The following is an 8,611-nucleotide window of genomic DNA, read 5'->3' as shown; positions in this document are numbered from 1 at the left end:
AGAAGTGTGAGAAGAAAGATGAGAAGAAGGAGAAGCACAAGCATAGCAAGCGAGAACATTATGGCCAAGCTCACCTTGGGATGATCTTCGGCTCCGACTCCGAGTCAAGCTCAAGTGATGAAGAAGGAGTCGCCACGTTCTCCGTCAAGCCTTCATCACCACCGAGACTCTTTGACTACTCAAGTGATGAGGATGCTCCCATTTGCCTCATGGCAAAGGAGCCTAAGGTACCTTCTCCTCTCAAGTCATTTAATGTTGATCTTGTTAGTGATGAGGAGGATGAGGTTGACGATGAGGTTATGGATGACGAATTGTTCAAGTCCATCACTAAGGAATCCCTACCACACTTGAGTGAGTAAATTGGGAGAATTGAGGACCAATATGCAACACTTGAGAGGCAAGAGGCTTTGCCCATTCGTGAGAAAGAGCGGTCTTATGAACTCAAGAGTGAGCTTGCTAAGGAGAGAGAGAAAAAAGAGGCTTTGGTACGGCTTTACAAGCAAACCAAAGAGTCTCATGCTAATCTTGAGGTGGCGAACACTCAACTTCAAGAGAGAGTGGATGGCTTGGAAAAAGCATACATCTCTCTTGAAGAGAAGTTCGAAACCTTAAAGAATAGTGTCTCTCTCCCAAGCGAGCCACTTGTTCCAAAATTATCCCAAGTAATGAACCATGTGTGAGATGCAAAGATATTGATATTGAAGCTTGTGCTACTAACTCTATTTCCTTGAGTGCTTTGTAAAAGCAAAATGAGAAGCTTATGGGACTCCTTCACAATGGCCTACTTAAGTGCCATATGGGTAGTAAGGCCCTAAAGGAGTACCTAGGCTATCAAAAGGATAACTTCAACCATGAGGGTCTTGGGTATGTTCCTCCACCAAAAGGAAAGGTGGACAAGAGTGTGATGATCAAGAGGCCCCAAGGTTTTAGCAATTTTGTTAAGGCCAAAAGTATCCTTCCTAATGATTATGCTTCACATTGTTCTTTTGATGCATCTTATGTTCTTAGAAAGAATGCTAGCGGTCGTGTTGTTGCTAAGTATGTAGGTCCAAGGGGCAAGAATATTTCTATCAAGAGAGTACTTTGGGTGCCTAAGGTACTTGTTACTAACATGAGAGGACCCAAGCAAGTATGGGTACGTAAAACTAGAAATTGATCACTTGTAGGAATATGTCTCCAGTGGAAGAAGTTGGGTGATTGATAGTGGATGCACCAATCACATGACCGGAGAAGAATCAATGTTTTCAACTCTTGATCCAAATGACACTTCACAAGATAACATAGTCTTTGGGGACGATGGAAAGGGAAAGGTTATGAGATTGGGTAAGATTGCAATCTCTAATGATCTTTCCATTGCCAACGTTCTCTTGGTAAAATCTCTAAACTACAATCTTTTGTTCATTTCTCAATTATGTTCAATGGGTTACAATTGTCTTTTTACCGATGTTGATGTGACCGTCTATAGAAGGAATGATTCCTCAGTAGTCTTTAAGGGTGTTCTCAAGGGAAAGCTTTACCTTGTGAATTTTTCCTCAAGTAAAGCCAAACATGAGACATGCTTAGTGGCTAAGTCCAACACGGGGTGGCTTTGGCATCGTAGGCTACCCCATGTTGGTATGAGGAATCTTCACAAGCTTCTAAAGCACGATCACATCCTTGGTCTAACAAATGTTCAATTTGAGAAAGATAGGGTGTGTAGCGCGTGTCTAGCCGGCAAACAAATTGGAGCGCATCACCCCGTCAAGAATGTGATGACCACTACAAGACCATTTGAGCATCTCCACATGGACCTCTTCGGACCAATTGCTTATCTAAGCATTGGAGGTAACAAATATGGTCATGCTATTGTTGATGACTTTTCACGCTTCACGTGGGTGTTCTTTTTGCATGACAAGAGTGAGACACAAGCCATCTTCAAGAAGTTTGCAAGAAGAGCACAAAACGAGTTCGACCTCAAGATCAAGGACATTCGAAGCTACAACGGCAAGGAGTTCAAGAACACGTGCATCGAGAGTTTCCTTGATGAAGAAGGCATCAAGCACGAATTCTTGGCTCCATATTCACCTCAACAAAATGGAGTAGCCGAGAGGAAGAATAGGACTCTCATTGAGATGGCGAGGACCATGTTGGATGAGTACAAGACATTGGACCGTTTTTGGGCCAAAGCCGTCAACACCGCATGCCACGCCATCAACCGCCTTTATCTTCACCGCGTTCTTAAGAAAACTCCCTATGAGCTTCTTACTGGTAACAAACCAAATGTCTCTTACTTTCGTGTTTTTGGTAGTAAGTGTTATATTCTCAATAAGAAGGCTAGATCCTCTAAGTTCGCTCCTAAAGTGGATGAGGGATTCTTGCTTGGGTATGGGTCAAATGAATGCGCATACCGCGTTTTCAATAAAACCTCCAGTATTGTTGAGATCGCGTGTGATGTGACATTTGACGAAACTAATGGCTCTCAAGTAGAGCAAGTTGACTCGCATGTGTTAGGTGAAGAGGAGGACCCAAGTGAAGCAATCAAAAGGTTGGCTCTTGGGGACGTACGCCCTAGGGAGCCACAACAAGGAGCCTCGTCCTCAACACAAGTGGAACCACCTACGTCAACCCAAGCCGACGATCCCTCTACCTCAAGCTTGGATCAAGGTGAAGAAGGCGAACAAGTGCCACCCTCACCGATCAACTTAGCTCGCCCAAAAATCCACCAAAGTATCCAAAGAGATCATCCCACCGACAACATCTTAGGAGACATCAACAAGGGAGTATCCACTCGTTCTCGTATTGCATAATTTTGTGAGCATTACTCGTTTGTGTCTTCTCTTGAACCTCTAAGGGTGGAAGAAGCCCTAAATGATCTGGATTGGGTGATGGCGATGCAAGAGGAGTTGAACAATTTCACCCGGAATGAAGTGTGGACTTTGGTAGAGCGACCTCGGCAAAATGTGATTGGCACAAAGTGGATCTTCCGCAACAAGCAAGACGAGGCCGGGGTCGTAATAAGGAACAAGGTGAGATTAGTGGCGCAAGGGTTCACCCAAATCGAAGGATTAGATTTTGGTGAAACCTTTGCGCTAGTAGCTAGACTTGAGTCGATTCGCATATTGCTTGCTTTTGCTTCTAACCTCAATTTTAAGCTATATCAAATGGATGTCAAAAGTGCCTTCCTCAACGGGCCTATCAACGAGTTGGTATTCGTGGAGCAACCACCGGGCTTCGAGGATCCGAAGTATCCCAACCACGTGTATAAGCTCCACAAGGCACTCTATGGGCTTAAGCAAGCCCCTAGAGCTTGGTATGAGTGTCTTCGCAATTTTCTTGTGAAAAACGGCTTTGAAATCGGGAAAGCCGATTCAACCCTTTTTACTAAAAGACATGATAATGATATTTTTGTGTGCCAAATATATGTCGATGACATTATATTTGGTTCTACTAACAAGTCTTTTAGTGAAGAGTTTAGTAGGATGATGACCAAACGTTTTGAGATGTCCATGATGGGTCAATTGAAGTTCTTCCTCGGTCTTCAAATCAAGCAACGCAAGGATGGAACTTTCTTTTGCCAAGCAAAGTATTTGAAGGACAAGCTCAAGAAGTTTGGGATGGAGAATGCCAAGCCAATCCACACTCCCATGCCATCAAATGGCCACCTCGATCTCAAAGAGCAAGGTAAAGACGTCGATCAAAAGGTATACCGTTCCACAATTGGCTCACTTCTTTACCTTTGTGCATCTAGGCCCGATATTATGCTTAGTGTGTGTATGTGTGCAAGATTTCAAGCCGCTCCGAAGGAGTGTCACCTTGTGGCCGTGAAGAGAATTCTTAGATATTTAGTGCACACTCCTAACCTTGGTCTTTGGTATCCTAAGGGAGCGAGGTTTGATCTCATTGGCTATGCCGATGCGGATTATGCCGGGTGCAAAGTGGATAGGAAAAGCACATCGGGTACTTGCTAATTCTTGGGTTGGTCCCTTGTTTCTTGGTCTTCCAAGAAGCAAAACTCCGTCGCCCTATCCACCGCCGAAGCGGAATATGTTTCAGCGGGGAGTGGTTGTGCTCAACTTCTTTGGATGAAGCAAACCTTGAGAGACATGGCCTCAATGTATTCAAAATCCCACTCCTTTGTGACAATGAGAGCGCCATTAAGATAGCCAATAACCCCGTCCAACACTCCCGAACCAAACATATCGATATTCGCCACCATTTCTTGAGTGATCATTCCACAAGAGGCGACATAGACATCCAACATGTGAGAACCGACAAACAATTGGAGGATATCTTTACCAAACCACTAGATGAAGCTAGGTTTTGTGAGTTGAGAAGTGAACTAAATATCTTGGATTCTCGGAATGTGGCTTGATCTATTGCATGCATGTTTGCTTGGTAGCATAGGTTTGCATATCACTTTGTGACAAAATGGTCATTCAACTCATGGATGGACACTAGTCACTTTTGTGGAGAACATGAATCTATGTGTATGGGGATCTCATTTTTCAATGAATTTTGGTCCTAGCACAACATGAAATAGATTCACACATTCCCTCTCTCGAGGGTGAATTATCTTTTCTCATGGTAATTCCCTTTGTTTTGATCCCTCGGATCGTCCATTTGACTTGTGGCTATTGTTTTGTGTGATTGATTGTGTGCTAGTCACAAGTTCAAATGGAGCCTCTAGTGCTCAACCATCGCTCCATTCCTAAATCCTATCAAAAATCTTTGAGAAATGTGTTGTTCACAAAAAATTTCCCGGTGCTTGTCCCTTGCAAAATTCCTTTCAAATGTTTGCAAAATAGTTTCATCAAAATTCCCGGCGAAATCCCCTTGCAAAACTGTGTTTTCCAGGAATTTTCGGATTATCCGAAAAATTTTCGGATATATCCGAAAATCATCAGAACCGTGCGCAACCCTTCTGGATCCGTTCGGACTTATACGAAAATTTTCGGAAATGTCCGAAAATTTTGGGGTCTTATATATCACCCCGTGGACTCCTTCTCTATCCTTTCCACCCTTTTTCCCCACTGGATTGACTCCTTCCTCCCTCCCCTCCGGCGACCCCCTCCTCTACGGCGACCTCCCGCGGCTCCCCTCCTCTCCAACCTCGTGGGAGCGCGTTTGGGGGACTTCTTGGGGCCTACATTGTCGATCTTCACCGCGTTCTTCAAGTGTTCTTCGTGTTCTTGAGGTATTCGCCCTAAAATCAAATCCTTTGATTCCTCAAGTTTTATCTTGCGATTTCCTTTGGTGGAGATGTTCCCCTAGTGCCATAGGACCTGCAGATTCAATTTCACAAGTTTTTGTTGGCGGATTTGTGTGGCATCTGAGTTATAGGGTTCGGCCAAAATTTTTCAGACTTTTCCGAAAATTTTCGGATATGTCCGAAAATCCCTGGCTGACCCCTATCACTTCGGATTTACACGATTCTTGCCTTCACTCTCTTGTTTCTTGCTTCCTTGTCTTTCTTTCACTGATCCCCTGTATCTCTTGTGTTGGAAGGATGCCTCCCCGCAAGCAAACCTCCCACAAGTCCATGCGCCCGAGGGACCGCTCTCCCACTCCATCCTCTCATGATGATTCGGACAGTGATTGGTCCGGTGGAGAGGATGCGGTTCCTAAGGATGCGCGGGTGGCTCGGGGCGGCAATCTTCCTTCTCAGTGGTCTACTCAAGCTCTTGGAGGTGGTGGTGATGGTGAGGGCTCCTCTCGTCAACCGCAAACACCGCCGCACTAACCCAATGTCCCCATTGGTCCTCCCTGCATTCATACACCCGAGAGGGATCCGGTGGTGATTCGCCAAGTGTATGATTGGAGGCGCAAGTCTGAGGTTGTTGCTCCTCGCCGGGATGAGGATCCGCGCTTCCTTCGCCGCACCGCCACGGATCCGCGGTTTTAGACTCTCTTTCAGCAAGACTTCTATGAGTCTGTGATCAAGTCCAAAGCTCATCCCACTATTCCCATGCAATGGATCAATTGGGAGGAATTGCAGGTGCACAATGATCCGGTGATAGACTCTGTGATTGCAAATTGTGATCTCATAGGTATTCGCTCTTTCATGACTTTGCAGCAAGATTGGTGCAACGAAATCATTGCTCAGTTTTATGCCACCGTCTTCTTTGATCGTTATTGTGCCATGCACTGGATGACTCAGGGGTCCTGGTATTCTGTTTCCTATCAGCAGTTGGCTGAGATTTGGGGCTTCCGTCTTCGTTCTTTGCTCAACCTTGATGACCTGCATAATCTTCAGATTCCTACCAACTCAGATTTGCTCCCTCTCTACACTCCAAATGATCCTAATGTGGTGTTGGGCAAGGTCGACGGTCTCAAGCCGTACTTTGCCTACTTGAACCGAATGTTTCGCCGGTCCTTTGTGCCTAAGGATGGTGATGCTAGCAACATTAACCACCTCTCTATGACCGTGCTTCTCAGGTTTGATCCCCCTCCTCATCGCTTTCATGTTTATCACTTTGTGTGGGAGGAGATCCGCATGGCTTCCATTCAGTACAAGAAGGGGTTGGTCTATGCTCCTCACATTATGCGGATGATCGAGACTGTCACTCAGCTTCAGTTTCGCCATGATGTGTCCCATTCCGAGCTCCACTTGCACCTTGTTAAGGCCCCCCGCTCCTCAGCTACTCGGGACATCCCCTCCTCTTCCACTCAGCCGCCTCCTGAGCGCCCTTCCTCTGTGGCTCGTCGTGAGCCGTCTCCCTTATTCCGCATTTTGCGGAGTCCTTTTTGTCTTTGCTCCGCGGAGGCCAAAAAGAACCGCCGAATGCGGAATTCGGTGAAGAAAACGGCTCACGACGTCAAGTTCCTCAAGGCAAGGTATTATGAGGATCACTACATCGATATCCCTCCTTCCCCTCCGGGTTTTGAGGCCGAGCCCGATGAGCTAGAGGATGAAGAGATTGAGGATCCATTTGCTGGACTGCCTCCGGACTTCGACTTCTTTGGTTATGGCCATGGCTATAGCTATCCTCCTCCACCACCTCCAGAAGATCCTCCTCAGGCGCCCTTCACTTGTGTCGTCGTCTCATCGTCCTCTCTTTTTGGTGTCTTGATGCCAAAGGGGGAGACTATCTATCATGTCTTTAGGGTCAAGCACATTTGGCTTTTATCTGTATGAGACTTTGTGTGGTTTTTATGTTAAGGTTAATGCTTTGTAAGACTATTGTTTAATTATGGATGCTTGAGATTAATGGATCTTATTATGTTTAATGTGATGCAATGCCTTATCCTTTTTATATGGTGCTTGTGATGAGATGTAATTATTCTTTTGCTTGTGATGTGTTGGATGTGATGAGCATATGTGATATATTTGTTCTCTTGTGAGCTTCAATGTGGATGCAAAGATTTAGGGGGAGCTTTCACTAAACCTTTGCACCAAAAACCATAAATTATATTTATTCTCTCTTGTGTTCTAATCGTATTGTCATCAATCACCAAAAAGGGGGAGATTGAAAGTGCATCTCGGCCCCTAATGATTTTGGTGATTAATTACAATGCGATTAGAGAGGACTAACATTTTTATTTAAGCAAATGTGAAGATTGTTATGTCCTAAATGAGTTAGCGTAATGCATATCCCGGTAAATACGTTGATGAGATGTGATGCGGCAAAGGAGCAAATGGTATATTGTAACTTTTCTTTTTGTTTGAGTCAATAGGAATGCCACACTATTAAGAGGGATGATGCATTGACATATGAGGAGTGATCAAAGTGCTCAAAATCAATTTTTAAAAGTTTTTCTCAATTTGAGTTGTTCTGGAAATTTTTGGAGTTTTCTGAAAGTCATTTTCAGACTTTCCAAAAATGCACAGAACCAAATGTCGCTCCTGGAAATTCTCGGATATGTCCGAAAAACATTTTCAGACTTTCCGAAAATCACTGTGAAGGCAAATATGGTTCTGTTTATTTTCGAACTTTCCGAAACTCACTGTGAAGGCAAATAGATTTTCGTAGATTCCGGAAAACTTCAGCAAAGTCAAAAATGCTTGTATGTTTTTTCGGACTTGTCCGAAAGCTATTTTCGGATTTTTCCGAGAACATCCAGAACGGTGTTTTTTGGTTCTGGAAATTTTTGGACTTTTCCGAAAAGTTTTCAGAATGTCCGAAAAATTTCTCATTGACTTTGCTGTTGGTGCTGAGCTGGAATTTTCGGACATGTCCGAAAATCTTTCGGAATATCCAAAAATCTCAATTATTGTGCATAACGGGCAGAATTTGGGCTGTGGCTATAAACAGCCCCCTCCCATCACTTGTGAGGGCTGCTGGTCACATTGGATATTCACTTTTGAGCCTTGCTTTCTTGTTTCCCCTCTCACCCGTGTTCGATTCAGATTTGGTGTGTGTGTGAGAGTTGTGGATTCGAGTTCGTGTGAGTGCTTATTGTTGACTTCGTGAAGATTTGTGAGCACTTGCATCATCTCCGGGAGTTCTTTGTTTCATTTGTTACTCTTGGAGGTTGAGGACTCCTAGGTGGCTAGGTGTCGCTTCCGAGCCACCGATCTACTTGTGGTTGGCCGGGAGAAGTTTGTGAAGGTCGGATATCACCTCCGAAAGGAAAGAGATACCCTTAGTGGAAGTACGAGTGCTTAGTGCAACCTCTTGAAGAAAGGGTTAGC

The sequence above is a fragment of the Oryza glaberrima genome, chromosome 12 (assembly GCF_000147395.1).
Source record: "Oryza glaberrima chromosome 12, OglaRS2, whole genome shotgun sequence".
Taxonomy (NCBI): domain Eukaryota; kingdom Viridiplantae; phylum Streptophyta; class Magnoliopsida; order Poales; family Poaceae; genus Oryza; species Oryza glaberrima.
Note: the sequence above shows the minus strand (reverse complement) of the source record.